The sequence below is a fragment of the Drosophila biarmipes genome, chromosome 2R, assembly GCF_025231255.1.
Source record: "Drosophila biarmipes strain raj3 chromosome 2R, RU_DBia_V1.1, whole genome shotgun sequence".
Lineage (NCBI taxonomy): Eukaryota > Metazoa > Arthropoda > Insecta > Diptera > Drosophilidae > Drosophila > Drosophila biarmipes.
Genome location: NC_066615.1, coordinates 6380785 through 6406808, shown reverse-complemented (window position 1 = coordinate 6406808; position 26024 = coordinate 6380785). Strand labels below are relative to the sequence as shown.

Sequence of the window (26024 nt, the reverse complement as noted above, 5' to 3'; positions counted from 1 at the left end):
TTGGAAATATTCGAATAGTCGAAATTTTGGATAAATTGATTCGAATTTGCAGTTGCAGAGAAAAATGGTATTCAGATGGCGTTGAAATATATAAGAGCGGCAAAAAGTTGTTGACGAGGCCAACAACACGCGGTGTTCCCAAGCGGTCCCCCATCTAAGTACTAACCGCGCCCGACGCTGCTTAATTACGGTGATCGGACGAGAACCGATGTATTCAGCGTGGTATGGTCGTTGGCGAAAGTCGCAGGGCTAAGCGCTGGCCTTATATTCCAAATTGGAACGCCGGTCCTGCCTAGAGGCTGCCCTTGATTCTATTTACTCGTACACTACCATCGGCCAATATTGAAAGTGCTTTGAATCGTAATAAAAGATTAAAAAGGGTTTGGAGTCGTTTGCTTGAAAAATCAGTGCAAGAAATAATTTGGAAATATTCGAATAGTCGAAATTTTGGATAAATTGATTCGAATTTGCAGTTGCAGAGAAAAATGGTATTCAGATGGCGTTGAAATATATAAGAGCGGCAAAAAGTTGTTGACGAGGCCAACAACACGCGGTGTTCCCAAGCGGTCCATCATCTAAGTACTAACCGCGCCCGACGCTGCTTAATTTCGGTGATCGGACGAGAACCGATGTATTCAGCGTGGTATGGTCGTTGGCGAAAGTCGCAGGGCTAAGCGCTGGGCTTATATTCCAAATTGGAACGCCGGTCCTGCCTAGAGGCTGCCCTTGATTCTATTTACTCGTACACTACCTTCGGCCAATATTGAAAGTGCTTTGAATCGTAATAAAAGATTAAAAAGGGTTTGGAGTCGTTTGCTTGAAAAATCAGTGCAAGAAATAATTTGGAAATATTCGAATAGTCGAAATTTTGGATAAATTGATTCGAATTTGCAGTTGCAGAGAAAAATGGTATTCAGATGGCGTTGAAATATATAAGAGCGGCAAAAAGTTGTTGACGAGGCCAACAACACGCGGTGTTCCCAAGCGGTCCATCATCTAAGTACTAACCGCGCCCGACGCTGCTTAATTTCGGTGATCGGACGAGAACCGATGTATTCAGCGTGGTATGGTCGTTGGCGAAAGTCGCAGGGCTAAGCGCTGGGCTTATATTCCAAATTGGAACGCCGGTCCTGCCTAGAGGCTGCCCTTGATTCTATTTACTCGTACACTACCTTCGGCCAATATTGAAAGTGCTTTGAATCGTAATAAAAGATTAAAAAGGGTTTGGAGTCGTTTGCTTGAAAAATCAGTGCAAGAAATAATTTGGAAATATTCGAATAGTCGAAATTTTGGATAAATTGATTCGAATTTGCAGTTGCAGAGAAAAATGGTATTCAGATGGCGTTGAAATATATAAGAGCGGCAAAAAGTTGTTGACGAGGCCAACAACACGCGGTGTTCCCAAGCGGTCCATCATCTAAGTACTAACCGCGCCCGACGCTGCTTAATTTCGGTGATCGGACGAGAACCGATGTATTCAGCGTGGTATGGTCGTTGGCGAAAGTCGCAGGGCTAAGCGCTGGGCTTATATTCCAAATTGGAACGCCGGTCCTGCCTAGAGGCTGCCCTTGATTCTATTTACTCGTACACTACCTTCGGCCAATATTGAAAGTGCTTTGAATCGTAATAAAAGATTAAAAAGGGTTTGGAGTCGTTTGCTTGAAAAATCAGTGCAAGAAATAATTTGGAAATATTCGAATAGTCGAAATTTTGGATAAATTGATTCGAATTTGCAGTTGCAGAGAAAAATGGTATTCAGATGGCGTTGAAATATATAAGAGCGGCAAAAAGTTGTTGACGAGGCCAACAACACGCGGTGTTCCCAAGCGGTCCCCCATCTAAGTACTAACCGCGCCCGACGCTGCTTAATTTCGGTGATCGGACGAGAACCGATGTATTCAGCGTGGTATGGTCGTTGGCGAAAGTCGCAGGGCTAAGCGCTAGGCTTATATTCCAAATTGGAACGCCGGTCCTGCCTAGAGGCTGCCCTTGATTCTATTTACTCGTACACTACCTTCGGCCAATATTGAAAGTGCTTTGAATCGTAATAAAAGATTAAAAAGGGTTTGGAGTCGTTTGCTTGAAAAATCAGTGCAAGAAATAATTTGGAAATATTCGAATAGTCGAAATTTTGGATAAATTGATTCGAATTTGCAGTTGCAGAGAAAAATGGTATTCAGATGGCGTTGAAATATATAAGAGCGGCAAAAAGTTGTTGACGAGGCCAACAACACGCGGTGTTCCCAAGCGGTCCCCCATCTAAGTACTAACCGCGCCCGACGCTGCTTAATTTCGGTGATCGGACGAGAACCGATGTATTCAGCGTGGTATGGTCGTTGGCGAAAGTCGCAGGGCTAAGCGCTTGGCTTATATTCCAAATTGGAACGCCGGTCCTGCCTAGAGGCTGCCCTTGATTCTATTTACTCGTACACTACCTTCGGCCAATATTGAAAGTGCTTTGAATCGTAATAAAAGATTAAAAAGGGTTTGGAGTCGTTTGCTTGAAAAATCAGTGCAAGAAATAATTTGGAAATATTCGAATAGTCGAAATTTTGGATAAATTGATTCGAATTTGCAGTTGCAGAGAAAAATGGTATTCAGATGGCGTTGAAATATATAAGAGCGGCAAAAAGTTGTTGACGAGGCCAACAACACGCGGTGTTCCCAAGCGGTCCCTCATCTAAGTACTAACCGCGCCCGACGCTGCTTAATTACGGTGATCGGACGAGAACCGATGTATTCAGCGTGGTATGGTCGTTGGCGAAAGTCGCAGGGCTAAGCGCTGGCCTTATATTCCAAATTGGAACGCCGGTCCTGCCTAGAGGCTGCCCTTGATTCTATTTACTCGTACACTACCTTCGGCCAATATTGAAAGTGCTTTGAATCGTAATAAAAGATTAAAAAGGGTTTGGAGTCGTTTGCTTGAAAAATCAGTGCAAGAAATAATTTGGAAATATTCGAATAGTCGAAATTTTGGATAAATTGATTCGAATTTGCAGTTGCAGAGAAAAATGGTATTCAGATGGCGTTGAAATATATAAGAGCGGCAAAAAGTTGTTGACGAGGCCAACAACACGCGGTGTTCCCAAGCGGTCCCCCATCTAAGTACTAACCGCGCCCGACGCTGCTTAATTTCGGTGATCGGACGAGAACCGATGTATTCAGCGTGGTATGGTCGTTGGCGAAAGTCGCAGGGCTAAGCGCTGGGCTTATATTCCAAATTGGAACGCCGGTCCTGCCTAGAGGCTGCCCTTGATTCTATTTACTCGTACACTACCTTCGGCCAATATTGAAAGTGCTTTGAATCGTAATAAAAGATTAAAAAGGGTTTGGAGTCGTTTGCTTGAAAAATCAGTGCAAGAAATAATTTGGAAATATTCGAATAGTCGAAATTTTGGATAAATTGATTCGAATTTGCAGTTGCAGAGAAAAATGGTATTCAGATGGCGTTGAAATATATAAGAGCGGCAAAAAGTTGTTGACGAGGCCAACAACACGCGGTGTTCCCAAGCGGTCCATCATCTAAGTACTAACCGCGCCCGACGCTGCTTAATTTCGGTGATCGGACGAGAACCGATGTATTCAGCGTGGTATGGTCGTTGGCGAAAGTCGCAGGGCTAAGCGCTGGGCTTATATTCCAAATTGGAACGCCGGTCCTGCCTAGAGGCTGCCCTTGATTCTATTTACTCGTACACTACCTTCGGCCAATATTGAAAGTGCTTTGAATCGTAATAAAAGATTAAAAAGGGTTTGGAGTCGTTTGCTTGAAAAATCAGTGCAAGAAATAATTTGGAAATATTCGAATAGTCGAAATTTTGGATAAATTGATTCGAATTTGCAGTTGCAGAGAAAAATGGTATTCAGATGGCGTTGAAATATATAAGAGCGGCAAAAAGTTGTTGACGAGGCCAACAACACGCGGTGTTCCCAAGCGGTCCCCCATCTAAGTACTAACCGCGCCCGACGCTGCTTAATTACGGTGATCGGACGAGAACCGATGTATTCAGCGTGGTATGGTCGTTGGCGAAAGTCGCAGGGCTAAGCGCTGGCCTTATATTCCAAATTGGAACGCCGGTCCTGCCTAGAGGCTGCCCTTGATTCTATTTACTCGTACACTACCATCGGCCAATATTGAAAGTGCTTTGAATCGTAATAAAAGATTAAAAAGGGTTTGGAGTCGTTTGCTTGAAAAATCAGTGCAAGAAATAATTTGGAAATATTCGAATAGTCGAAATTTTGGATAAATTGATTCGAATTTGCAGTTGCAGAGAAAAATGGTATTCAGATGGCGTTGAAATATATAAGAGCGGCAAAAAGTTGTTGACGAGGCCAACAACACGCGGTGTTCCCAAGCGGTCCATCATCTAAGTACTAACCGCGCCCGACGCTGCTTAATTTCGGTGATCGGACGAGAACCGATGTATTCAGCGTGGTATGGTCGTTGGCGAAAGTCGCAGGGCTAAGCGCTGGGCTTATATTCCAAATTGGAACGCCGGTCCTGCCTAGAGGCTGCCCTTGATTCTATTTACTCGTACACTACCTTCGGCCAATATTGAAAGTGCTTTGAATCGTAATAAAAGATTAAAAAGGGTTTGGAGTCGTTTGCTTGAAAAATCAGTGCAAGAAATAATTTGGAAATATTCGAATAGTCGAAATTTTGGATAAATTGATTCGAATTTGCAGTTGCAGAGAAAAATGGTATTCAGATGGCGTTGAAATATATAAGAGCGGCAAAAAGTTGTTGACGAGGCCAACAACACGCGGTGTTCCCAAGCGGTCCCCCATCTAAGTACTAACCGCGCCCGACGCTGCTTAATTTCGGTGATCGGACGAGAACCGATGTATTCAGCGTGGTATGGTCGTTGGCGAAAGTCGCAGGGCTAAGCGCTGGCCTTATATTCCAAATTGGAACGCCGGTCCTGCCTAGAGGCTGCCCTTGATTCTATTTACTCGTACACTACCTTCGGCCAATATTGAAAGTGCTTTGAATCGTAATAAAAGATTAAAAAGGGTTTGGAGTCGTTTGCTTGAAAAATCAGTGCAAGAAATAATTTGGAAATATTCGAATAGTCGAAATTTTGGATAAATTGATTCGAATTTGCAGTTGCAGAGAAAAATGGTATTCAGATGGCGTTGAAATATATAAGAGCGGCAAAAAGTTGTTGATGAGGCCAACAACACGCGGTGTTCCCAAGCGGTCCATCATCTAAGTACTAACCGCGCCCGACGCTGCTTAATTTCGGTGATCGGACGAGAACCGATGTATTCAGCGTGGTATGGTCGTTGGCGAAAGTCGCAGGGCTAAGCGCTGGGCTTATATTCCAAATTGGAACGCCGGTCCTGCCTAGAGGCTGCCCTTGATTCTATTTACTCGTACACTACCTTCGGCCAATATTGAAAGTGCTTTGAATCGTAATAAAAGATTAAAAAGGGTTTGGAGTCGTTTGCTTGAAAAATCAGTGCAAGAAATAATTTGGAAATATTCGAATAGTCGAAATTTTGGATAAATTGATTCGAATTTGCAGTTGCAGAGAAAAATGGTATTCAGATGGCGTTGAAATATATAAGAGCGGCAAAAAGTTGTTGACGAGGCCAACAACACGCGGTGTTCCCAAGCGGTCCCTCATCTAAGTACTAACCGCGCCCGACGCTGCTTAATTTCGGTGATCGGACGAGAACCGATGTATTCAGCGTGGTATGGTCGTTGGCGAAAGTCGCAGGGCTAAGCGCTAGGCTTATATTCCAAATTGGAACGCCGGTCCTGCCTAGAGGCTGCCCTTGATTCTATTTACTCGTACACTACCTTCGGCCAATATTGAAAGTGCTTTGAATCGTAATAAAAGATTAAAAAGGGTTTGGAGTCGTTTGCTTGAAAAATCAGTGCAAGAAATAATTTGGAAATATTCGAATAGTCGAAATTTTGGATAAATTGATTCGAATTTGCAGTTGCAGAGAAAAATGGTATTCAGATGGCGTTGAAATATATAAGAGCGGCAAAAAGTTGTTGACGAGGCCAACAACACGCGGTGTTCCCAAGCGGTCCCTCATCTAAGTACTAACCGCGCCCGACGCTGCTTAATTTCGGTGATCGGTCGAGAACCGATGTATTCAGCGTGGTATGGTCGTTGGCGAAAGTCGCAGGGCTAAGCGCTTGGCTTATATTCCAAATTGGAACGCCGGTCCTGCCTAGAGGCTGCCCTTGATTCTATTTACTCGTACACTACCTTCGGCCAATATTGAAAGTGCTTTGAATCGTAATAAAAGATTAAAAAGGGTTTGGAGTCGTTTGCTTGAAAAATCAGTGCAAGAAATAATTTGGAAATATTCGAATAGTCGAAATTTTGGATAAATTGATTCGAATTTGCAGTTGCAGAGAAAAATGGTATTCAGATGGCGTTGAAATATATAAGAGCGGCAAAAAGTTGTTGACGAGGCCAACAACACGCGGTGTTCCCAAGCGGTCCCCCATCTAAGTACTAACCGCGCCCGACGCTGCTTAATTTCGGTGATCGGACGAGAACCGATGTATTCAGCGTGGTATGGTCGTTGGCGAAAGTCGCAGGGCTAAGCGCTGGCCTTATATTCCAAATTGGAACGCCGGTCCTGCCTAGAGGCTGCCCTTGATTCTATTTACTCGTACACTACCTTCGGCCAATATTGAAAGTGCTTTGAATCGTAATAAAAGATTAAAAAGGGTTTGGAGTCGTTTGCTTGAAAAATCAGTGCAAGAAATAATTTGGAAATATTCGAATAGTCGAAATTTTGGATAAATTGATTCGAATTTGCAGTTGCAGAGAAAAATGGTATTCAGATGGCGTTGAAATATATAAGAGCGGCAAAAAGTTGTTGACGAGGCCAACAACACGCGGTGTTCCCAAGCGGTCCATCATCTAAGTACTAACCGCGCCCGACGCTGCTTAATTTCGGTGATCGGACGAGAACCGATGTATTCAGCGTGGTATGGTCGTTGGCGAAAGTCGCAGGGCTAAGCGCTGGGCTTATATTCCAAATTGGAACGCCGGTCCTGCCTAGAGGCTGCCCTTGATTCTATTTACTCGTACACTACCTTCGGCCAATATTGAAAGTGCTTTGAATCGTAATAAAAGATTAAAAAGGGTTTGGAGTCGTTTGCTTGAAAAATCAGTGCAAGAAATAATTTGGAAATATTCGAATAGTCGAAATTTTGGATAAATTGATTCGAATTTGCAGTTGCAGAGAAAAATGGTATTCAGATGGCGTTGAAATATATAAGAGCGGCAAAAAGTTGTTGACGAGGCCAACAACACGCGGTGTTCCCAAGCGGTCCATCATCTAAGTACTAACCGCGCCCGACGCTGCTTAATTTCGGTGATCGGACGAGAACCGATGTATTCAGCGTGGTATGGTCGTTGGCGAAAGTCGCAGGGCTAAGCGCTGGGCTTATATTCCAAATTGGAACGCCGGTCCTGCCTAGAGGCTGCCCTTGATTCTATTTACTCGTACACTACCTTCGGCCAATATTGAAAGTGCTTTGAATCGTAATAAAAGATTAAAAAGGGTTTGGAGTCGTTTGCTTGAAAAATCAGTGCAAGAAATAATTTGGAAATATTCGAATAGTCGAAATTTTGGATAAATTGATTCGAATTTGCAGTTGCAGAGAAAAATGGTATTCAGATGGCGTTGAAATATATAAGAGCGGCAAAAAGTTGTTGACGAGGCCAACAACACGCGGTGTTCCCAAGCGGTCCATCATCTAAGTACTAACCGCGCCCGACGCTGCTTAATTTCGGTGATCGGACGAGAACCGATGTATTCAGCGTGGTATGGTCGTTGGCGAAAGTCGCAGGGCTAAGCGCTGGGCTTATATTCCAAATTGGAACGCCGGTCCTGCCTAGAGGCTGCCCTTGATTCTATTTACTCGTACACTACCTTCGGCCAATATTGAAAGTGCTTTGAATCGTAATAAAAGATTAAAAAGGGTTTGGAGTCGTTTGCTTGAAAAATCAGTGCAAGAAATAATTTGGAAATATTCGAATAGTCGAAATTTTGGATAAATTGATTCGAATTTGCAGTTGCAGAGAAAAATGGTATTCAGATGGCGTTGAAATATATAAGAGCGGCAAAAAGTTGTTGACGAGGCCAACAACACGCGGTGTTCCCAAGCGGTCCATCATCTAAGTACTAACCGCGCCCGACGCTGCTTAATTTCGGTGATCGGACGAGAACCGATGTATTCAGCGTGGTATGGTCGTTGGCGAAAGTCGCAGGGCTAAGCGCTGGGCTTATATTCCAAATTGGAACGCCGGTCCTGCCTAGAGGCTGCCCTTGATTCTATTTACTCGTACACTACCTTCGGCCAATATTGAAAGTGCTTTGAATCGTAATAAAAGATTAAAAAGGGTTTGGAGTCGTTTGCTTGAAAAATCAGTGCAAGAAATAATTTGGAAATATTCGAATAGTCGAAATTTTGGATAAATTGATTCGAATTTGCAGTTGCAGAGAAAAATGGTATTCAGATGGCGTTGAAATATATAAGAGCGGCAAAAAGTTGTTGACGAGGCCAACAACACGCGGTGTTCCCAAGCGGTCCATCATCTAAGTACTAACCGCGCCCGACGCTGCTTAATTTCGGTGATCGGACGAGAACCGATGTATTCAGCGTGGTATGGTCGTTGGCGAAAGTCGCAGGGCTAAGCGCTGGGCTTATATTCCAAATTGGAACGCCGGTCCTGCCTAGAGGCTGCCCTTGATTCTATTTACTCGTACACTACCTTCGGCCAATATTGAAAGTGCTTTGAATCGTAATAAAAGATTAAAAAGGGTTTGGAGTCGTTTGCTTGAAAAATCAGTGCAAGAAATAATTTGGAAATATTCGAATAGTCGAAATTTAGGATAAATTGATTCGAATTTGCAGTTGCAGAGAAAAATGGTATTCAGATGGCGTTGAAATATATAAGAGCGGCAAAAAGTTGTTGACGAGGCCAACAACACGCGGTGTTCCCAAGCGGTCCATCATCTAAGTACTAACCGCGCCCGACGCTGCTTAATTTCGGTGATCGGACGAGAACCGATGTATTCAGCGTGGTATGGTCGTTGGCGAAAGTCGCAGGGCTAAGCGCTGGGCTTATATTCCAAATTGGAACGCCGGTCCTGCCTAGAGGCTGCCCTTGATTCTATTTACTCGTACACTACCTTCGGCCAATATTGAAAGTGCTTTGAATCGTAATAAAAGATTAAAAAGGGTTTGGAGTCGTTTGCTTGAAAAATCAGTGCAAGAAATAATTTGGAAATATTCGAATAGTCGAAATTTTGGATAAATTGATTCGAATTTGCAGTTGCAGAGAAAAATGGTATTCAGATGGCGTTGAAATATATAAGAGCGGCAAAAAGTTGTTGACGAGGCCAACAACACGCGGTGTTCCCAAGCGGTCCATCATCTAAGTACTAACCGCGCCCGACGCTGCTTAATTTCGGTGATCGGACGAGAACCGATGTATTCAGCGTGGTATGGTCGTTGGCGAAAGTCGCAGGGCTAAGCGCTTGGCTTATATTCCAAATTGGAACGCCGGTCCTGCCTAGAGGCTGCCCTTGATTCTATTTACTCGTACACTACCTTCGGCCAATATTGAAAGTGCTTTGAATCGTAATAAAAGATTAAAAAGGGTTTGGAGTCGTTTGCTTGAAAAATCAGTGCAAGAAATAATTTGGAAATATTCGAATAGTCGAAATTTTGGATAAATTGATTCGAATTTGCAGTTGCAGAGAAAAATGGTATTCAGATGGCGTTGAAATATATAAGAGCGGCAAAAAGTTGTTGACGAGGCCAACAACACGCGGTGTTCCCAAGCGGTCCATCATCTAAGTACTAACCGCGCCCGACGCTGCTTAATTTCGGTGATCGGACGAGAACCGATGTATTCAGCGTGGTATGGTCGTTGGCGAAAGTCGCAGGGCTAAGCGCTGGGCTTATATTCCAAATTGGAACGCCGGTCCTGCCTAGAGGCTGCCCTTGATTCTATTTACTCGTACACTACCTTCGGCCAATATTGAAAGTGCTTTGAATCGTAATAAAAGATTAAAAAGGGTTTGGAGTCGTTTGCTTGAAAAATCAGTGCAAGAAATAATTTGGAAATATTCGAATAGTCGACATTTTGGATAAATTGATTCGAATTTGCAGTTGCAGAGAAAAATGGTATTCAGATGGCGTTGAAATATATAAGAGCGGCAAAAAGTTGTTGACGAGGCCAACAACACGCGGTGTTCCCAAGCGGTCCATCATCTAAGTACTAACCGCGCCCGACGCTGCTTAATTTCGGTGATCGGACGAGAACCGATGTATTCAGCGTGGTATGGTCGTTGGCGAAAGTCGCAGGGCTAAGCGCTGGGCTTATATTCCAAATTGGAACGCCGGTCCTGCCTAGAGGCTGCCCTTGATTCTATTTACTCGTACACTACCTTCGGCCAATATTGAAAGTGCTTTGAATCGTAATAAAAGATTAAAAAGGGTTTGGAGTCGTTTGCTTGAAAAATCAGTGCAAGAAATAATTTGGAAATATTCGAATAGTCGAAATTTTGGATAAATTGATTCGAATTTGCAGTTGCAGAGAAAAATGGTATTCAGATGGCGTTGAAATATATAAGAACGGCAAAAAGTTGTTGATGAGGCCAACAACACGCGGTGTTCCCAAGCGGTCCCCCATCTAAGTACTAACCGCGCCCGACGCTGCTTAATTTCGGTGATCGGACGAGAACCGATGTATTCAGCGTGGTATGGTCGTTGGCGAAAGTCGCAGGGCTAAGCGCTGGGCTTATATTCCAAATTGGAACGCCGGTCCTGCCTAGAGGCTGCCCTTGATTCTATTTACTCGTACACTACCTTCGGCCAATATTGAAAGTGCTTTGAATCGTAATAAAAGATTAAAAAGGGTTTGGAGTCGTTTGCTTGAAAAATCAGTGCAAGAAATAATTTGGAAATATTCGAATAGTCGAAATTTTGGATAAATTGATTCGAATTTGCAGTTGCAGAGAAAAATGGTATTCAGATGGCGTTGAAATATATAAGAGCGGCAAAAAGTTGTTGACGAGGCCAACAACACGCGGTGTTCCCAAGCGGTCCATCATCTAAGTACTAACCGCGCCCGACGCTGCTTAATTTCGGTGATCGGACTAGAACCGATGTATTCAGCGTGGTATGGTCGTTGGCGAAAGTCGCAGGGCTAAGCGCTGGGCTTATATTCCAAATTGGAACGCCGGTCCTGCCTAGAGGCTGCCCTTGATTCTATTTACTCGTACACTACCTTCGGCCAATATTGAAAGTGCTTTGAATCGTAATAAAAGATTAAAAAGGGTTTGGAGTCGTTTGCTTGAAAAATCAGTGCAAGAAATAATTTGGAAATATTCGAATAGTCGAAATTTTGGATAAATTGATTCGAATTTGCAGTTGCAGAGAAAAATGGTATTCAGATGGCGTTGAAATATATAAGAGCGGCAAAAAGTTGTTGACGAGGCCAACAACACGCGGTGTTCCCAAGCGGTCCATCATCTAAGTACTAACCGCGCCCGACGCTGCTTAATTTCGGTGATCGGACGAGAACCGATGTATTCAGCGTGGTATGGTCGTTGGCGAAAGTCGCAGGGCTAAGCGCTGGGCTTATATTCCAAATTGGAACGCCGGTCCTGCCTAGAGGCTGCCCTTGATTCTATTTACTCGTACACTACCTTCGGCCAATATTGAAAGTGCTTTGAATCGTAATAAAAGATTAAAAAGGGTTTGGAGTCGTTTGCTTGAAAAATCAGTGCAAGAAATAATTTGGAAATATTCGAATAGTCGAAATTTTGGATAAATTGATTCGAATTTGCAGTTGCAGAGAAAAATGGTATTCAGATGGCGTTGAAATATATAAGAGCGGCAAAAAGTTGTTGACGAGGCCAACAACACGCGGTGTTCCCAAGCGGTCCATCATCTAAGTACTAACCGCGCCCGACGCTGCTTAATTTCGGTGATCGGACTAGAACCGATGTATTCAGCGTGGTATGGTCGTTGGCGAAAGTCGCAGGGCTAAGCGCTGGGCTTATATTCCAAATTGGAACGCCGGTCCTGCCTAGAGGCTGCCCTTGATTCTATTTACTCGTACACTACCTTCGGCCAATATTGAAAGTGCTTTGAATCGTAATAAAAGATTAAAAAGGGTTTGGAGTCGTTTGCTTGAAAAATCAGTGCAAGAAATAATTTGGAAATATTCGAATAGTCGAAATTTTGGATAAATTGATTCGAATTTGCAGTTGCAGAGAAAAATGGTATTCAGATGGCGTTGAAATATATAAGAGCGGCAAAAAGTTGTTGACGAGGCCAACAACACGCGGTGTTCCCAAGCGGTCCATCATCTAAGTACTAACGGCGCCCGACGCTGCTTAATTTCGGTGATCGGACGAGAACCGATGTATTCAGCGTGGTATGGTCGTTGGCGAAAGTCGCAGGGCTAAGCGCTGGGCTTATATTCCAAATTGGAACGCCGGTCCTGCCTAGAGGCTGCCCTTGATTCTATTTACTCGTACACTACCTTCGGCCAATATTGAAAGTGCTTTGAATCGTAATAAAAGATTAAAAAGGGTTTGGAGTCGTTTGCTTGAAAAATCAGTGCAAGAAATAATTTGGAAATATTCGAATAGTCGAAATTTTGGATAAATTGATTCGAATTTGCAGTTGCAGAGAAAAATGGTATTCAGATGGCGTTGAAATATATAAGAGCGGCAAAAAGTTGTTGACGAGGCCAACAACACGCGGTGTTCCCAAGCGGTCCATCATCTAAGTACTAACCGCGCCCGACGCTGCTTAATTTCGGTGATCGGACTAGAACCGATGTATTCAGCGTGGTATGGTCGTTGGCGAAAGTCGCAGGGCTAAGCGCTGGGCTTATATTCCAAATTGGAACGCCGGTCCTGCCTAGAGGCTGCCCTTGATTCTATTTACTCGTACACTACCTTCGGCCAATATTGAAAGTGCTTTGAATCGTAATAAAAGATTAAAAAGGGTTTGGAGTCGTTTGCTTGAAAAATCAGTGCAAGAAATAATTTGGAAATATTCGAATAGTCGAAATTTTGGATAAATTGATTCGAATTTGCAGTTGCAGAGAAAAATGGTATTCAGATGGCGTTGAAATATATAAGAGCGGCAAAAAGTTGTTGACGAGGCCAACAACACGCGGTGTTCCCAAGCGGTCCATCATCTAAGTACTAACCGCGCCCGACGCTGCTTAATTTCGGTGATCGGACGAGAACCGATGTATTCAGCGTGGTATGGTCGTTGGCGAAAGTCGCAGGGCTAAGCGCTGGGCTTATATTCCAAATTGGAACGCCGGTCCTGCCTAGAGGCTGCCCTTGATTCTATTTACTCGTACACTACCTTCGGCCAATATTGAAAGTGCTTTGAATCGTAATAAAAGATTAAAAAGGGTTTGGAGTCGTTTGCTTGAAAAATCAGTGCAAGAAATAATTTGGAAATATTCGAATAGTCGAAATTTTGGATAAATTGATTCGAATTTGCAGTTGCAGAGAAAAATGGTATTCAGATGGCGTTGAAATATATAAGAGCGGCAAAAAGTTGTTGACGAGGCCAACAACACGCGGTGTTCCCAAGCGGTCCATCATCTAAGTACTAACCGCGCCCGACGCTGCTTAATTTCGGTGATCGGACGAGAACCGATGTATTCAGCGTGGTATGGTCGTTGGCGAAAGTCGCAGGGCTAAGCGCTGGGCTTATATTCCAAATTGGAACGCCGGTCCTGCCTAGAGGCTGCCCTTGATTCTATTTACTCGTACACTACCTTCGGCCAATATTGAAAGTGCTTTGAATCGTAATAAAAGATTAAAAAGGGTTTGGAGTCGTTTGCTTGAAAAATCAGTGCAAGAAATAATTTGGAAATATTCGAATAGTCGAAATTTTGGATAAATTGATTCGAATTTGCAGTTGCAGAGAAAAATGGTATTCAGATGGCGTTGAAATATATAAGAGCGGCAAAAAGTTGTTGACGAGGCCAACAACACGCGGTGTTCCCAAGCGGTCCATCATCTAAGTACTAACCGCGCCCGACGCTGCTTAATTTCGGTGATCGGACGAGAACCGATGTATTCAGCGTGGTATGGTCGTTGGCGAAAGTCGCAGGGCTAAGCGCTGGGCTTATATTCCAAATTGGAACGCCGGTCCTGCCTAGAGGCTGCCCTTGATTCTATTTACTCGTACACTACCTTCGGCCAATATTGAAAGTGCTTTGAATCGTAATAAAAGATTAAAAAGGGTTTGGAGTCGTTTGCTTGAAAAATCAGTGCAAGAAATAATTTGGAAATATTCGAATAGTCGAAATTTTGGATAAATTGATTCGAATTTGCAGTTGCAGAGAAAAATGGTATTCAGATGGCGTTGAAATATATAAGAGCGGCAAAAAGTTGTTGACGAGGCCAACAACACGCGGTGTTCCCAAGCGGTCCATCATCTAAGTACTAACCGCGCCCGACGCTGCTTAATTTCGGTGATCGGACGAGAACCGATGTATTCAGCGTGGTATGGTCGTTGGCGAAAGTCGCAGGGCTAAGCGCTGGGCTTATATTCCAAATTGGAACGCCGGTCCTGCCTAGAGGCTGCCCTTGATTCTATTTACTCGTACACTACCTTCGGCCAATATTGAAAGTGCTTTGAATCGTAATAAAAGATTAAAAAGGGTTTGGAGTCGTTTGCTTGAAAAATCAGTGCAAGAAATAATTTGGAAATATTCGAATAGTCGAAATTTTGGATAAATTGATTCGAATTTGCAGTTGCAGAGAAAAATGGTATTCAGATGGCGTTGAAATATATAAGAGCGGCAAAAAGTTGTTGACGAGGCCAACAACACGCGGTGTTCCCAAGCGGTCTATTATCTAAGTACTAACCGCGCCCGACGCTGCTTAATTTCGGTGATCGGACGAGAACCGATGTATTCAGCGTGGTATGGTCGTTGGCGAAAGTCGCAGGGCTAAGCGCTGGGCTTATATTCCAAATTGGAACGCCGGTCCTGCCTAGAGGCTGCCCTTGATTCTATTTACTCGTACACTACCTTCGGCCAATATTGAAAGTGCTTTGAATCGTAATAAAAGATTAAAAAGGGTTTGGAGTCGTTTGCTTGAAAAATCAGTGCAAGAAATAATTTGGAAATATTCGAATAGTCGAAATTTTGGATAAATTGATTCGAATTTGCAGTTGCAGAGAAAAATGGTATTCAGATGGCGTTGAAATATATAAGAGCGGCAAAAAGTTGTTGACGAGGCCAACAACACGCGGTGTTCCCAAGCGGTCCATCATCTAAGTACTAACCGCGCCCGACGCTGCTTAATTTCGGTGATCGGACGAGAACCGATGTATTCAGCGTGGTATGGTCGTTGGCGAAAGTCGCAGGGCTAAGCGCTGGGCTTATATTCCAAATTGGAACGCCGGTCCTGCCTAGAGGCTGCCCTTGATTCTATTTACTCGTACACTACCTTCGGCCAATATTGAAAGTGCTTTGAATCGTAATAAAAGATTAAAAAGGGTTTGGAGTCGTTTGCTTGAAAAATCAGTGCAAGAAATAATTTGGAAATATTCGAATAGTCGAAATTTTGGATAAATTGATTCGAATTTGCAGTTGCAGAGAAAAATGGTATTCAGATGGCGTTGAAATATATAAGAGCGGCAAAAAGTTGTTGACGAGGCCAACAACACGCGGTGTTCCCAAGCGGTCCCTCATCTAAGTACTAACCGCGCCCGACGCTGCTTAATTTCGGTGATCGGACGAGAACCGATGTATTCAGCGTGGTATGGTCGTTGGCGAAAGTCGCAGGGCTAAGCGCTGGGCTTATATTCCAAATTGGAACGCCGGTCCTGCCTAGAGGCTGCCCTTGATTCTATTTACTCGTACACTACCTTCGGCCAATATTGAAAGTGCTTTGAATCGTAATAAAAGATTAAAAAGGGTTTGGAGTCGTTTGCTTGAAAAATCAGTGCAAGAAATAATTTGGAAATATTCGAATAGTCGAAATTTTGGATAAATTGATTCGAATTTGCAGTTGCAGAGAAAAATGGTATTCAGATGGCGTTGAAATATATAAGAGCGGCAAAAAGTTGTTGACGAGGCCAACAACACGCGGTGTTCCCAAGCGGTCCATCATCTAAGTACTAACCGCGCCCGACGCTGCTTAATTTCGGTGATCGGACGAGAACCGATGTATTCAGCGTGGTATGGTCGTTGGCGAAAGTCGCAGGGCTAAGCGCTGGGCTTATATTCCAAATTGGAACGCCGGTCCTGCCTAGAGGCTGCCCTTGATTCTATTTACTCGTACACTACCTTCGGCCAATATTGAAAGTGCTTTGAATCGTAATAAAAGATTAAAAAGGGTTTGGAGTCGTTTGCTTGAAAAATCAGTGCAAGAAATAATTTGGAAATATTCGAATAGTCGAAATTTTGGATAAATTGATTCGAATTTGCAGTTGCAGAGAAAAATGGTATTCAGATGGCGTTGAAATATATAAGAGCGGCAAAAAGTTGTTGACGAGGCCAACAACACGCGGTGTTCCCAAGCGGTCCATCATCTAAGTACTAACCGCGCCCGACGCTGCTTAATTTCGGTGATCGGACGAGAACCGATGTATTCAGCGTGGTATGGTCGTTGGCGAAAGTCGCAGGGCTAAGCGCTGGGCTTATATTCCAAATTGGAACGCCGGTCCTGCCTAGAGGCTGCCCTTGATTCTATTTACTCGTACACTACCTTCGGCCAATATTGAAAGTGCTTTGAATCGTAATAAAAGATTAAAAAGGGTTTGGAGTCGTTTGCTTGAAAAATCAGTGCAAGAAATAATTTGGAAATATTCGAATAGTCGAAATTTTGGATAAATTGATTCGAATTTGCAGTTGCAGAGAAAAATGGTATTCAGATGGCGTTGAAATATATAAGAGCGGCAAAAAGTTGTTGACGAGGCCAACAACACGCGGTGTTCCCAAGCGGTCTATTATCTAAGTACTAACCGCGCCCGACGCTGCTTAATTTCGGTGATCGGACGAGAACCGATGTATTCAGCGTGGTATGGTCGTTGGCGAAAGTCGCAGGGCTAAGCGCTGGGCTTATATTCCAAATTGGAACGCCGGTCCTGCCTAGAGGCTGCCCTTGATTCTATTTACTCGTACACTACCTTCGGCCAATATTGAAAGTGCTTTGAATCGTAATAAAAGATTAAAAAGGGTTTGGAGTCGTTTGCTTGAAAAATCAGTGCAAGAAATAATTTGGAAATATTCGAATAGTCGAAATTTTGGATAAATTGATTCGAATTTGCAGTTGCAGAGAAAAATGGTATTCAGATGGCGTTGAAATATATAAGAGCGGCAAAAAGTTGTTGACGAGGCCAACAACACGCGGTGTTCCCAAGCGGTCCATCATCTAAGTACTAACCGCGCCCGACGCTGCTTAATTTCGGTGATCGGACGAGAACCGATGTATTCAGCGTGGTATGGTCGTTGGCGAAAGTCGCAGGGCTAAGCGCTGGGCTTATATTCCAAATTGGAACGCCGGTCCTGCCTAGAGGCTGCCCTTGATTCTATTTACTCGTACACTACCTTCGGCCAATATTGAAAGTGCTTTGAATCGTAATAAAAGATTAAAAAGGGTTTGGAGTCGTTTGCTTGAAAAATCAGTGCAAGAAATAATTTGGAAATATTCGAATAGTCGAAATTTTGGATAAATTGATTCGAATTTGCAGTTGCAGAGAAAAATGGTATTCAGATGGCGTTGAAATATATAAGAGCGGCAAAAAGTTGTTGACGAGGCCAACAACACGCGGTGTTCCCAAGCGGTCCATCATCTAAGTACTAACCGCGCCCGACGCTGCTTAATTTCGGTGATCGGACGAGAACCGATGTATTCAGCGTGGTATGGTCGTTGGCGAAAGTCGCAGGGCTAAGCGCTGGGCTTATATTCCAAATTGGAACGCCGGTCCTGCCTAGAGGCTGCCCTTGATTCTATTTACTCGTACACTACCTTCGGCCAATATTGAAAGTGCTTTGAATCGTAATAAAAGATTAAAAAGGGTTTGGAGTCGTTTGCTTGAAAAATCAGTGCAAGAAATAATTTGGAAATATTCGAATAGTCGAAATTTTGGATAAATTGATTCGAATTTGCAGTTGCAGAGAAAAATGGTATTCAGATGGCGTTGAAATATATAAGAGCGGCAAAAAGTTGTTGACGAGGCCAACAACACGCGGTGTTCCCAAGCGGTCCATCATCTAAGTACTAACCGCGCCCGACGCTGCTTAATTTCGGTGATCGGACGAGAACCGATGTATTCAGCGTGGTATGGTCGTTGGCGAAAGTCGCAGGGCTAAGCGCTGGGCTTATATTCCAAATTGGAACGCCGGTCCTGCCTAGAGGCTGCCCTTGATTCTATTTACTCGTACACTACCTTCGGCCAATATTGAAAGTGCTTTGAATCGTAATAAAAGATTAAAAAGGGTTTGGAGTCGTTTGCTTGAAAAATCAGTGCAAGAAATAATTTGGAAATATTCGAATAGTCGAAATTTTGGATAAATTGATTCGAATTTGCAGTTGCAGAGAAAAATGGTATTCAGATGGCGTTGAAATATATAAGAGCGGCAAAAAGTTGTTGACGAGGCCAACAACACGCGGTGTTCCCAAGCGGTCCATCATCTAAGTACTAACCGCGCCCGACGCTGCTTAATTTCGGTGATCGGACTAGAACCGATGTATTCAGCGTGGTATGGTCGTTGGCGAAAGTCGCAGGGCTAAGCGCTGGGCTTATATTCCAAATTGGAACGCCGGTCCTGCCTAGAGGCTGCCCTTGATTCTATTTACTCGTACACTACCTTCGGCCAATATTGAAAGTGCTTTGAATCGTAATAAAAGATTAAAAAGGGTTTGGAGTCGTTTGCTTGAAAAATCAGTGCAAGAAATAATTTGGAAATATTCGAATAGTCGAAATTTTGGATAAATTGATTCGAATTTGCAGTTGCAGAGAAAAATGGTATTCAGATGGCGTTGAAATATATAAGAGCGGCAAAAAGTTGTTGACGAGGCCAACAACACGCGGTGTTCCCAAGCGGTCCATCATCTAAGTACTAACGGCGCCCGACGCTGCTTAATTTCGGTGATCGGACGAGAACCGATGTATTCAGCGTGGTATGGTCGTTGGCGAAAGTCGCAGGGCTAAGCGCTGGGCTTATATTCCAAATTGGAACGCCGGTCCTGCCTAGAGGCTGCCCTTGATTCTATTTACTCGTACACTACCTTCGGCCAATATTGAAAGTGCTTTGAATCGTAATAAAAGATTAAAAAGGGTTTGGAGTCGTTTGCTTGAAAAATCAGTGCAAGAAATAATTTGGAAATATTCGAATAGTCGAAATTTTGGATAAATTGATTCGAATTTGCAGTTGCAGAGAAAAATGGTATTCAGATGGCGTTGAAATATATAAGAGCGGCAAAAAGTTGTTGACGAGGCCAACAACACGCGGTGTTCCCAAGCGGTCCATCATCTAAGTACTAACCGCGCCCGACGCTGCTTAATTTCGGTGATCGGACGAGAACCGATGTATTCAGCGTGGTATGGTCGTTGGCGAAAGTCGCAGAGCTAAGCGCTGGGCTTATATTCCAAATTGGAACGCCGGTCCTGCCTAGAGGCTGCCCTTGATTCTATTTACTCGTACACTACCTTCGGCCAATATTGAAAGTGCTTTGAATCGAAATAAAAGATTAAAAAGGGTTTGGAGTCGTTTGCTTGAAAAATCAGTGCAAGAAATAATTTGGAAATATTCGAATAGTCGAAATTTTGGATAATTTGATTCGAATTTGCAGTTGCAGAGAAAAATGGTATTCAGATGGCGTTGAAATATATAAGAGCGGCAAAAAGTTGTTGACGAGGCCAACAACACGCGGTGTTCCCAAGCGGTCCATCATCTAAGTACTAACCGCGCCCGACGCTGCTTAATTTCGGTGATCGGACGAGAACCGATGTATTCAGCGTGGTATGGTCGTTGGCGAAAGTCGCAGGGCTAAGCGCTGGGCTTATATTCCAAATTGGAACGCCGGTCCTGCCTAGAGGCTGCCCTTGATTCTATTTACTCGTACACTACCTTCGGCCAATATTGAAAGTGCTTTGAATCGTAATAAAAGATTAAAAAGGGTTTGGAGTCGTTTGCTTGAAAAATCAGTGCAAGAAATAATTTGGAAATATTCGAATAGTCGAAATTTTGGATAAATTGATTCGAATTTGCAGTTGCAGAGAAAAATGGTATTCAGATGGCGTTGAAATATATAAGAGCGGCAAAAAGTTGTTGACGAGGCCAACAACACGCGGTGTTCCCAAGCGGTCCATCATCTAAGTACTAACCGCGCCCGACGCTGCTTAATTTCGGTGATCGGACGAGAACCGATGTATTCAGCGTGGTATGGTCGTTGGCGAAAGTCGCAGGGCTAAGCGCTGGGCTTATATTCCAAATTGGAACGCCGGTCCTGCCTAGAGGCTGCCCTTGATTCTATTTACTCGTACACTACCTTCGGCCAATATTGAAAGTGCTTTGAATCGTAATAAAAGATTAAAAAGGGTTTGGAGTCGTTTGCTTGAAAAATCAGTGCAAGAAATAATTTGGAAATATTCGAATAGTCGAAATTTTGGATAAATTGATTCGAATTTGCAGTTGCAGAGAAAAATGGTATTCAGATGGCGTTGAAATATATAAGAGCGGCAAAAAGTTGTTGACGAGGCCAACAACACGCGGTGTTCCCAAGCGGTCCATCATCTAAGTACTAACCGCGCCCGACGCTGCTTAATTTCGGTGATCGGACGAGAACCGATGTATTCAGCGTGGTATGGTCGTTGGCGAAAGTCGCAGGGCTAAGCGCTGGGCTTATATTCCAAATTGGAACGCCGGTCCTGCCTAGAGGCTGCCCTTGATTCTATTTACTCGTACACTACCTTCGGCCAATATTGAAAGTGCTTTGAATCGTAATAAAAGATTAAAAAGGGTTTGGAGTCGTTTGCTTGAAAAATCAGTGCAAGAAATAATTTGGAAATATTCGAATAGTCGAAATTTTGGATAAATTGATTCGAATTTGCAGTTGCAGAGAAAAATGGTATTCAGATGGCGTTGAAATATATAAGAGCGGCAAAAAGTTGTTGACGAGGCCAACAACACGCGGTGTTCCCAAGCGGTCCATCATCTAAGTACTAACCGCGCCCGACCCTGCTTAATTTCGGTGATCGGACGAGAACCGATGTATTCAGCGTGGTATGGTCGTTGGCGAAAGTCGCAGGGCTAAGCGCTGGGCTTATATTCCAAATTGGAACGCCGGTCCTGCCTAGAGGCTGCCCTTGATTCTATTTACTCGTACACTACCTTCGGCCAATATTGAAAGTGCTTTGAATCGTAATAAAAGATTAAAAAGGGTTTGGAGTCGTTTGCTTGAAAAATCAGTGCAAGAAATAATTTGGAAATATTCGAATAGTCGAAATTTTGGATAAATTGATTCGAATTTGCAGTTGCAGAGAAAAATGGTATTCAGATGGCGTTGAAATATATAAGAGCGGCAAAAAGTTGTTGACGAGGCCAACAACACGCGGTGTTCCCAAGCGGTCCATCATCTAAGTACTAACCGCGCCCGACGCTGCTTAATTTCGGTGATCGGACGAGAACCGATGTATTCAGCGTGGTATGGTCGTTGGCGAAAGTCGCAGGGCTAAGCGCTGGGCTTATATTCCAAATTGGAACGCCGGTCCTGCCTAGAGGCTGCCCTTGATTCTATTTACTCGTACACTACCTTCGGCCAATATTGAAAGTGCTTTGAATCGTAATAAAAGATTAAAAAGGGTTTGGAGTCGTTTGCTTGAAAAATCAGTGCAAGAAATAATTTGGAAATATTCGAATAGTCGAAATTTTGGATAAATTGATTCGAATTTGCAGTTGCAGAGAAAAATGGTATTCAGATGGCGTTGAAATATATAAGAGCGGCAAAAAGTTGTTGACGAGGCCAACAACACGCGGTGTTCCCAAGCGGTCCATCATCTAAGTACTAACCGCGCCCGACGCTGCTTAATTTCGGTGATCGGTCGAGAACCGATGTATTCAGCGTGGTATGGTCGTTGGCGAAAGTCGCAGGGCTAAGCGCTGGGCTTATATTCCAAATTGGAACGCCGGTCCTGCCTAGAGGCTGCCCTTGATTCTATTTACTCGTACACTACCTTCGGCCAATATTGAAAGTGCTTTGAATCGTAATAAAAGATTAAAAAGGGTTTGGAGTCGTTTGCTTGAAAAATCAGTGCAAGAAATAATTTGGAAATATTCGAATAGTCGAAATTTTGGATAAATTGATTCGAATTTGCAGTTGCAGAGAAAAATGGTATTCAGATGGCGTTGAAATATATAAGAGCGGCAAAAAGTTGTTGACGAGGCCAACAACACGCGGTGTTCCCAAGCGGTCCATCATCTAAGTACTAACCGCGCCCGACGCTGCTTAATTTCGGTGATCGGACGAGAACCGATGTATTCAGCGTGGTATGGTCGTTTGGCGAAAGTCGCAGAGCTAAGCGCTGGGCTTATATTCCAAATTGGAACACCGGTCCTGCCTAGAGGCTGCCCTTGATTCTATTTACTCGTACACTACCTTCGGCCAATATTGAAAGTGCTTTGAATCGTAATAAAAGATTAAAAAGGGTTTGGAGTCGTTTGCTTGAAAAATCAGTGCAAGAAATAATTTGGAAATATTCGAATAGTCGAAATTTTGGATAAATTGATTCGAATTTGCAGTTGCAGAGAAAAATGGTATTCAGATGGCGTTGAAATATATAAGAGCGGCAAAAAGTTGTTGACGAGGCCAACAACACGCGGTGTTCCCAAGCGGTCCATCATCTAAGTACTAACCGCGCCCGACGCTGCTTAATTTCGGTGATCGGGCGAGAACCGATGTATTCAGCGTGGTATGGTCGTTGGCGAAAGTCGCAGAGCTAAGCGCTGGGCTTATATTCCAAATTGGAACGCCGGTCCTGCCTAGAGGCTGCCCTTGATTCTATTTACTCGTACACTACCTTCGGCCAATATTGAAAGTGCTTTGAATCGTAATAAAAGATTAAAAAGGGTTTGGAGTCGTTTGCTTGAAAAATCAGTGCAAGAAATAATTTGGAAATATTCGAATAGTCGAAATTTTGGATAAATTGATTCGAATTTGCAGTTGCAGAGAAAAATGGTATTCAGATGGCGTTGAAATATATAAGAGCGGCAAAAAGTTGTTGACGAGGCCAACAACACGCGGTGTTCCCAAGCGGTCCATCATCTAAGTACTAACCGCGCCCGACGCTGCTTAATTTCGGTGATCGGACGAGAACCGATGTATTCAGCGTGGTATGGTCGTTGGCGAAAGTCGCAGAGCTAAGCGCTGGGCTTATATTCCAAATTGGAACGCCGGTCCTGCCTAGAGGCTGCCCTTGATTCTATTTACTCGTACACTACCTTCGGCCAATATTGAAAGTGCTTTGAATCGTAATAAAAGATTAAAAAGGGTTTGGAGTCGTTTGCTTGAAAAATCAGTGCAAGAAATAATTTGGAAATATTCGAATAGTCGAAATTTTGGATAAATTGATTCGAATTTGCAGTTGCAGAGAAAAATGGTATTCAGATGGCGTTGAAATATATAAGAGCGGCAAAAAGTTGTTGACGAGGCCAACAACACGCGGTGTTCCCAAGCGGTCCATCATCTAAGTACTAACCGCGCCCGACGCTGCTTAATTTCGGTGATCGGACGAGAACCGATGTATTCAGCGTGGTATGGTCGTTGGCGAAAGTCGCAGGGCTAAGCGCTGGCCTTATATTCCAAATTGGAACGCCGGTCCTGCCTAGAGGCTGCCCTTGATTCTATTTACTCGTACACTACCTTCGGCCAATATTGAAAGTGCTTTGAATCGTAATAAAAGATTAAAAAGGGTTTGGAGTCGTTTGCTTGAAAAATCAGTGCAAGAAATAATTTGGAAATATTCGAATAGTCGAAATTTTGGATAAATTGATTCGAATTTGCAGTTGCAGAGAAAAATGGTATTCAGATGGCGTTGAAATATATAAGAGCGGCAAAAAGTTGTTGACGAGGCCAACAACACGTGGTGTTCCCAAGCGGTCCCTCATCTAAGTACTAACCGCGCCCGACGCTGCTTAATTTCGGTGATCGGACGAGAACCGATGTATTCAGCGTGGTATGATCGTTGGCGAAAGTCGCAGGGCTAAGCACTGGGCTTATATTCCAAATTGGAACGCCGGTCCTGCCTAGAGGCTGCCCTTGATTCTATTTACTCGTACACTACCTTCGGCCAATATTGAAAGTGCTTTGAATCGTAATAAAAGATTAAAAAGGGTTTGGAGTCGTTTGCTTGAAAAATCAGTGCAAGAAATAATTTGGAAATATTCGAATAGTCGAAATTTTGGATAAATTGATTCGAATTTGCAGTTGCAGAGAAAAATGGTATTCAGATGGCGTTGAAATATATAAGAGCGGCAAAAAGTTGTTGACGAGGCCAACAACACGCGGTGTTCCCAAGCGGTCCATCATCTAAGTACTAACCGCGCCCGACGCTGCTTAATTTCGGTGATCGGACGAGAACCGATGTATTCAGCGTGGTATGGTCGTTGGCGAAAGTCGCAGGGCTAAGCGCTGGGCTTATATTCCAAATTGGAACGCCGGTCCTGCCTAGAGGCTGCCCTTGATTCTATTTACTCGTACACTACCTTCGGCCAATATTGAAAGTGCTTTGAATCGTAATAAAAGATTAAAAAGGGTTTGGAGTCGTTTGCTTGAAAAATCAGTGCAAGAAATAATTTGGAAATATTCGAATAGTCGAAATTTTGGATAAATTGATTCGAATTTGCAGTTGCAGAGAAAAATGGTATTCAGATGGCGTTGAAATATATAAGAGCGGCAAAAAGTTGTTGACGAGGCCAACAACACGCGGTGTTCCCAAGCGGTCCATCATCTAAGTACTAACCGCGCCCGACGCTGCTTAATTTCGGTGATCGGACGAGAACCGATGTATTCAGCGTGGTATGGTCGTTGGCGAAAGTCGCAGAGCTAAGCGCTGGGCTTATATTCCAAATTGGAACGCCGGTCCTGCCTAGAGGCTGCCCTTGATTCTATTTACTCGTACACTACCTTCGGCCAATATTGAAAGTGCTTTGAATCGTAATAAAAGATTAAAAAGGGTTTGGAGTCGTTTGCTTGAAAAATCAGTGCAAGAAATAATTTGGAAATATTCGAATAGTCGAAATTTTGGATAAATTGATTCGAATTTGCAGTTGCAGAGAAAAATGGTATTCAGATGGCGTTGAAATATATAAGAGCGGCAAAAAGTTGTTGACGAGGCCAACAACACGCGGTGTTCCCAAGCGGTCCATCATCTAAGTACTAAAGAAAGTGCTTTGAATCGTAATAAAAGATTAAAAAGGGTTTGGAGTCGTTTGCTTGAAAAATCAGTGCAAGAAATAATTTGGAAATATTCGAATAGTCGAAATTTTGGATAAATTGATTCGAATTTGCAGTTGCAGAGAAAAATGGTATTCAGATGGCGTTGAAATATATAAGAGCGGCAAAAAGTTGTTGACGAGGCCAACAACACGCGGTGTTCCCAAGCGGTCCATCATCTAAGTACTAACCGCGCCCGACGCTGCTTAATTTCGGTGATCGGACGAGAACCGATGTATTCAGCGTGGTATGGTCGTTGGCGAAAGTCGCAGGGCTAAGCGCTGGCCTTATATTCCAAATTGGAACGCCGGTCCTGCCTAGAGGCTGCCCTTGATTCTATTTACTCGTACACTACCTTCGGCCAATATTGAAAGTGCTTTGAATCGTAATAAAAGATTAAAAAGGGTTTGGAGTCGTTTGCTTGAAAAATCAGTGCAAGAAATAATTTGGAAATATTCGAATAGTCGAAATTTTGGATAAATTGATTCGAATTTGCAGTTGCAGAGAAAAATGGTATTCAGATGGCGTTGAAATATATAAGAGCG

At 43.3% G+C, this 26024-nt stretch overlaps 48 non-coding genes and 13 pseudogenes across 48 annotated transcripts; all 61 read right to left on the bottom strand.

Moving 5' to 3' along the window:
* Nucleotides 1-117: 117 nt before the first annotated feature.
* Nucleotides 118-236, bottom strand: LOC127011490 (5S ribosomal RNA). The gene has a single exon (XR_007764474.1). It is a non-coding gene; the product is annotated as a 5S ribosomal RNA (ribosomal RNA).
* A 302-nt stretch (nucleotides 237-538) lies between these two features.
* LOC127011200 (5S ribosomal RNA) lies at nucleotides 539-657 on the bottom strand. Its single transcript, XR_007764254.1, has one exon. It is a non-coding gene; the product is annotated as a 5S ribosomal RNA (ribosomal RNA).
* A 302-nt stretch (nucleotides 658-959) lies between these two features.
* Nucleotides 960-1078, bottom strand: LOC127011198 (5S ribosomal RNA). The gene has a single exon (XR_007764252.1). It is a non-coding gene; the product is annotated as a 5S ribosomal RNA (ribosomal RNA).
* Nucleotides 1079-1380: 302 nt separating this feature from the next.
* On the bottom strand, nucleotides 1381-1499 carry LOC127011197 (5S ribosomal RNA). Its single transcript, XR_007764251.1, has one exon. It is a non-coding gene; the product is annotated as a 5S ribosomal RNA (ribosomal RNA).
* A 302-nt stretch (nucleotides 1500-1801) lies between these two features.
* LOC127011094 (5S ribosomal RNA) lies at nucleotides 1802-1920 on the bottom strand. The gene has a single exon (XR_007764148.1). It is a non-coding gene; the product is annotated as a 5S ribosomal RNA (ribosomal RNA).
* Nucleotides 1921-2222: 302 nt separating this feature from the next.
* On the bottom strand, nucleotides 2223-2341 carry LOC127011484 (5S ribosomal RNA). The gene has a single exon (XR_007764468.1). It is a non-coding gene; the product is annotated as a 5S ribosomal RNA (ribosomal RNA).
* A 302-nt stretch (nucleotides 2342-2643) lies between these two features.
* On the bottom strand, nucleotides 2644-2762 carry LOC127011130 (5S ribosomal RNA). The gene has a single exon (XR_007764184.1). It is a non-coding gene; the product is annotated as a 5S ribosomal RNA (ribosomal RNA).
* Nucleotides 2763-3064: 302 nt separating this feature from the next.
* On the bottom strand, nucleotides 3065-3183 carry LOC127011409 (5S ribosomal RNA). The gene has a single exon (XR_007764451.1). It is a non-coding gene; the product is annotated as a 5S ribosomal RNA (ribosomal RNA).
* Nucleotides 3184-3485: 302 nt separating this feature from the next.
* Nucleotides 3486-3604, bottom strand: LOC127011196 (5S ribosomal RNA). The gene has a single exon (XR_007764250.1). It is a non-coding gene; the product is annotated as a 5S ribosomal RNA (ribosomal RNA).
* Nucleotides 3605-3906: 302 nt separating this feature from the next.
* LOC127011489 (5S ribosomal RNA) lies at nucleotides 3907-4025 on the bottom strand. Its single transcript, XR_007764473.1, has one exon. It is a non-coding gene; the product is annotated as a 5S ribosomal RNA (ribosomal RNA).
* Nucleotides 4026-4327: 302 nt separating this feature from the next.
* LOC127011195 (5S ribosomal RNA) lies at nucleotides 4328-4446 on the bottom strand. Its single transcript, XR_007764249.1, has one exon. It is a non-coding gene; the product is annotated as a 5S ribosomal RNA (ribosomal RNA).
* A 302-nt stretch (nucleotides 4447-4748) lies between these two features.
* LOC127011304 (5S ribosomal RNA) lies at nucleotides 4749-4867 on the bottom strand. Its single transcript, XR_007764358.1, has one exon. It is a non-coding gene; the product is annotated as a 5S ribosomal RNA (ribosomal RNA).
* Nucleotides 4868-5169: 302 nt separating this feature from the next.
* LOC127011194 (5S ribosomal RNA) lies at nucleotides 5170-5288 on the bottom strand. The gene has a single exon (XR_007764248.1). It is a non-coding gene; the product is annotated as a 5S ribosomal RNA (ribosomal RNA).
* A 302-nt stretch (nucleotides 5289-5590) lies between these two features.
* Nucleotides 5591-5709, bottom strand: LOC127011107 (5S ribosomal RNA). Its single transcript, XR_007764161.1, has one exon. It is a non-coding gene; the product is annotated as a 5S ribosomal RNA (ribosomal RNA).
* Nucleotides 5710-6011: 302 nt separating this feature from the next.
* LOC127011396 (5S ribosomal RNA) lies at nucleotides 6012-6130 on the bottom strand (annotated as a pseudogene).
* Nucleotides 6131-6432: 302 nt separating this feature from the next.
* On the bottom strand, nucleotides 6433-6551 carry LOC127011193 (5S ribosomal RNA). Its single transcript, XR_007764247.1, has one exon. It is a non-coding gene; the product is annotated as a 5S ribosomal RNA (ribosomal RNA).
* A 302-nt stretch (nucleotides 6552-6853) lies between these two features.
* Nucleotides 6854-6972, bottom strand: LOC127011192 (5S ribosomal RNA). The gene has a single exon (XR_007764246.1). It is a non-coding gene; the product is annotated as a 5S ribosomal RNA (ribosomal RNA).
* A 302-nt stretch (nucleotides 6973-7274) lies between these two features.
* LOC127011191 (5S ribosomal RNA) lies at nucleotides 7275-7393 on the bottom strand. The gene has a single exon (XR_007764245.1). It is a non-coding gene; the product is annotated as a 5S ribosomal RNA (ribosomal RNA).
* A 302-nt stretch (nucleotides 7394-7695) lies between these two features.
* LOC127011190 (5S ribosomal RNA) lies at nucleotides 7696-7814 on the bottom strand. The gene has a single exon (XR_007764244.1). It is a non-coding gene; the product is annotated as a 5S ribosomal RNA (ribosomal RNA).
* A 302-nt stretch (nucleotides 7815-8116) lies between these two features.
* On the bottom strand, nucleotides 8117-8235 carry LOC127011189 (5S ribosomal RNA). The gene has a single exon (XR_007764243.1). It is a non-coding gene; the product is annotated as a 5S ribosomal RNA (ribosomal RNA).
* Nucleotides 8236-8537: 302 nt separating this feature from the next.
* LOC127011188 (5S ribosomal RNA) lies at nucleotides 8538-8656 on the bottom strand. The gene has a single exon (XR_007764242.1). It is a non-coding gene; the product is annotated as a 5S ribosomal RNA (ribosomal RNA).
* Nucleotides 8657-8958: 302 nt separating this feature from the next.
* On the bottom strand, nucleotides 8959-9077 carry LOC127011186 (5S ribosomal RNA). Its single transcript, XR_007764240.1, has one exon. It is a non-coding gene; the product is annotated as a 5S ribosomal RNA (ribosomal RNA).
* A 302-nt stretch (nucleotides 9078-9379) lies between these two features.
* Nucleotides 9380-9498, bottom strand: LOC127011185 (5S ribosomal RNA). Its single transcript, XR_007764239.1, has one exon. It is a non-coding gene; the product is annotated as a 5S ribosomal RNA (ribosomal RNA).
* A 302-nt stretch (nucleotides 9499-9800) lies between these two features.
* Nucleotides 9801-9919, bottom strand: LOC127011184 (5S ribosomal RNA). Its single transcript, XR_007764238.1, has one exon. It is a non-coding gene; the product is annotated as a 5S ribosomal RNA (ribosomal RNA).
* Nucleotides 9920-10221: 302 nt separating this feature from the next.
* Nucleotides 10222-10340, bottom strand: LOC127011183 (5S ribosomal RNA). Its single transcript, XR_007764237.1, has one exon. It is a non-coding gene; the product is annotated as a 5S ribosomal RNA (ribosomal RNA).
* A 302-nt stretch (nucleotides 10341-10642) lies between these two features.
* LOC127011088 (5S ribosomal RNA) lies at nucleotides 10643-10761 on the bottom strand. Its single transcript, XR_007764142.1, has one exon. It is a non-coding gene; the product is annotated as a 5S ribosomal RNA (ribosomal RNA).
* A 302-nt stretch (nucleotides 10762-11063) lies between these two features.
* On the bottom strand, nucleotides 11064-11182 carry LOC127011450 (5S ribosomal RNA; annotated as a pseudogene).
* Nucleotides 11183-11484: 302 nt separating this feature from the next.
* LOC127011182 (5S ribosomal RNA) lies at nucleotides 11485-11603 on the bottom strand. Its single transcript, XR_007764236.1, has one exon. It is a non-coding gene; the product is annotated as a 5S ribosomal RNA (ribosomal RNA).
* A 302-nt stretch (nucleotides 11604-11905) lies between these two features.
* On the bottom strand, nucleotides 11906-12024 carry LOC127011449 (5S ribosomal RNA; annotated as a pseudogene).
* Nucleotides 12025-12326: 302 nt separating this feature from the next.
* Nucleotides 12327-12445, bottom strand: LOC127011461 (5S ribosomal RNA; annotated as a pseudogene).
* A 302-nt stretch (nucleotides 12446-12747) lies between these two features.
* On the bottom strand, nucleotides 12748-12866 carry LOC127011448 (5S ribosomal RNA; annotated as a pseudogene).
* Nucleotides 12867-13168: 302 nt separating this feature from the next.
* LOC127011181 (5S ribosomal RNA) lies at nucleotides 13169-13287 on the bottom strand. The gene has a single exon (XR_007764235.1). It is a non-coding gene; the product is annotated as a 5S ribosomal RNA (ribosomal RNA).
* Nucleotides 13288-13589: 302 nt separating this feature from the next.
* Nucleotides 13590-13708, bottom strand: LOC127011180 (5S ribosomal RNA). Its single transcript, XR_007764234.1, has one exon. It is a non-coding gene; the product is annotated as a 5S ribosomal RNA (ribosomal RNA).
* Nucleotides 13709-14010: 302 nt separating this feature from the next.
* On the bottom strand, nucleotides 14011-14129 carry LOC127011179 (5S ribosomal RNA). The gene has a single exon (XR_007764233.1). It is a non-coding gene; the product is annotated as a 5S ribosomal RNA (ribosomal RNA).
* A 302-nt stretch (nucleotides 14130-14431) lies between these two features.
* LOC127011178 (5S ribosomal RNA) lies at nucleotides 14432-14550 on the bottom strand. The gene has a single exon (XR_007764232.1). It is a non-coding gene; the product is annotated as a 5S ribosomal RNA (ribosomal RNA).
* A 302-nt stretch (nucleotides 14551-14852) lies between these two features.
* Nucleotides 14853-14971, bottom strand: LOC127011431 (5S ribosomal RNA; annotated as a pseudogene).
* A 302-nt stretch (nucleotides 14972-15273) lies between these two features.
* LOC127011177 (5S ribosomal RNA) lies at nucleotides 15274-15392 on the bottom strand. Its single transcript, XR_007764231.1, has one exon. It is a non-coding gene; the product is annotated as a 5S ribosomal RNA (ribosomal RNA).
* Nucleotides 15393-15694: 302 nt separating this feature from the next.
* Nucleotides 15695-15813, bottom strand: LOC127011106 (5S ribosomal RNA). The gene has a single exon (XR_007764160.1). It is a non-coding gene; the product is annotated as a 5S ribosomal RNA (ribosomal RNA).
* Nucleotides 15814-16115: 302 nt separating this feature from the next.
* On the bottom strand, nucleotides 16116-16234 carry LOC127011175 (5S ribosomal RNA). The gene has a single exon (XR_007764229.1). It is a non-coding gene; the product is annotated as a 5S ribosomal RNA (ribosomal RNA).
* A 302-nt stretch (nucleotides 16235-16536) lies between these two features.
* LOC127011174 (5S ribosomal RNA) lies at nucleotides 16537-16655 on the bottom strand. Its single transcript, XR_007764228.1, has one exon. It is a non-coding gene; the product is annotated as a 5S ribosomal RNA (ribosomal RNA).
* Nucleotides 16656-16957: 302 nt separating this feature from the next.
* Nucleotides 16958-17076, bottom strand: LOC127011430 (5S ribosomal RNA; annotated as a pseudogene).
* Nucleotides 17077-17378: 302 nt separating this feature from the next.
* LOC127011173 (5S ribosomal RNA) lies at nucleotides 17379-17497 on the bottom strand. Its single transcript, XR_007764227.1, has one exon. It is a non-coding gene; the product is annotated as a 5S ribosomal RNA (ribosomal RNA).
* Nucleotides 17498-17799: 302 nt separating this feature from the next.
* On the bottom strand, nucleotides 17800-17918 carry LOC127011172 (5S ribosomal RNA). The gene has a single exon (XR_007764226.1). It is a non-coding gene; the product is annotated as a 5S ribosomal RNA (ribosomal RNA).
* A 302-nt stretch (nucleotides 17919-18220) lies between these two features.
* LOC127011171 (5S ribosomal RNA) lies at nucleotides 18221-18339 on the bottom strand. The gene has a single exon (XR_007764225.1). It is a non-coding gene; the product is annotated as a 5S ribosomal RNA (ribosomal RNA).
* A 302-nt stretch (nucleotides 18340-18641) lies between these two features.
* Nucleotides 18642-18760, bottom strand: LOC127011447 (5S ribosomal RNA; annotated as a pseudogene).
* Nucleotides 18761-19062: 302 nt separating this feature from the next.
* Nucleotides 19063-19181, bottom strand: LOC127011460 (5S ribosomal RNA; annotated as a pseudogene).
* Nucleotides 19182-19483: 302 nt separating this feature from the next.
* On the bottom strand, nucleotides 19484-19602 carry LOC127011170 (5S ribosomal RNA). The gene has a single exon (XR_007764224.1). It is a non-coding gene; the product is annotated as a 5S ribosomal RNA (ribosomal RNA).
* A 302-nt stretch (nucleotides 19603-19904) lies between these two features.
* LOC127011169 (5S ribosomal RNA) lies at nucleotides 19905-20023 on the bottom strand. The gene has a single exon (XR_007764223.1). It is a non-coding gene; the product is annotated as a 5S ribosomal RNA (ribosomal RNA).
* Nucleotides 20024-20325: 302 nt separating this feature from the next.
* LOC127011168 (5S ribosomal RNA) lies at nucleotides 20326-20444 on the bottom strand. The gene has a single exon (XR_007764222.1). It is a non-coding gene; the product is annotated as a 5S ribosomal RNA (ribosomal RNA).
* A 302-nt stretch (nucleotides 20445-20746) lies between these two features.
* LOC127011167 (5S ribosomal RNA) lies at nucleotides 20747-20865 on the bottom strand. The gene has a single exon (XR_007764221.1). It is a non-coding gene; the product is annotated as a 5S ribosomal RNA (ribosomal RNA).
* Nucleotides 20866-21167: 302 nt separating this feature from the next.
* Nucleotides 21168-21286, bottom strand: LOC127011426 (5S ribosomal RNA; annotated as a pseudogene).
* A 302-nt stretch (nucleotides 21287-21588) lies between these two features.
* Nucleotides 21589-21707, bottom strand: LOC127011166 (5S ribosomal RNA). The gene has a single exon (XR_007764220.1). It is a non-coding gene; the product is annotated as a 5S ribosomal RNA (ribosomal RNA).
* A 302-nt stretch (nucleotides 21708-22009) lies between these two features.
* Nucleotides 22010-22128, bottom strand: LOC127011435 (5S ribosomal RNA; annotated as a pseudogene).
* A 302-nt stretch (nucleotides 22129-22430) lies between these two features.
* Nucleotides 22431-22549, bottom strand: LOC127011468 (5S ribosomal RNA; annotated as a pseudogene).
* Nucleotides 22550-22852: 303 nt separating this feature from the next.
* On the bottom strand, nucleotides 22853-22971 carry LOC127011436 (5S ribosomal RNA; annotated as a pseudogene).
* A 302-nt stretch (nucleotides 22972-23273) lies between these two features.
* On the bottom strand, nucleotides 23274-23392 carry LOC127011164 (5S ribosomal RNA). The gene has a single exon (XR_007764218.1). It is a non-coding gene; the product is annotated as a 5S ribosomal RNA (ribosomal RNA).
* Nucleotides 23393-23694: 302 nt separating this feature from the next.
* Nucleotides 23695-23813, bottom strand: LOC127011163 (5S ribosomal RNA). The gene has a single exon (XR_007764217.1). It is a non-coding gene; the product is annotated as a 5S ribosomal RNA (ribosomal RNA).
* A 302-nt stretch (nucleotides 23814-24115) lies between these two features.
* On the bottom strand, nucleotides 24116-24234 carry LOC127011103 (5S ribosomal RNA). The gene has a single exon (XR_007764157.1). It is a non-coding gene; the product is annotated as a 5S ribosomal RNA (ribosomal RNA).
* Nucleotides 24235-24536: 302 nt separating this feature from the next.
* LOC127011162 (5S ribosomal RNA) lies at nucleotides 24537-24655 on the bottom strand. Its single transcript, XR_007764216.1, has one exon. It is a non-coding gene; the product is annotated as a 5S ribosomal RNA (ribosomal RNA).
* Nucleotides 24656-24957: 302 nt separating this feature from the next.
* LOC127011161 (5S ribosomal RNA) lies at nucleotides 24958-25076 on the bottom strand. Its single transcript, XR_007764215.1, has one exon. It is a non-coding gene; the product is annotated as a 5S ribosomal RNA (ribosomal RNA).
* A 545-nt stretch (nucleotides 25077-25621) lies between these two features.
* Nucleotides 25622-25740, bottom strand: LOC127011160 (5S ribosomal RNA). The gene has a single exon (XR_007764214.1). It is a non-coding gene; the product is annotated as a 5S ribosomal RNA (ribosomal RNA).
* Nucleotides 25741-26024: the final 284 nt, after the last annotated feature.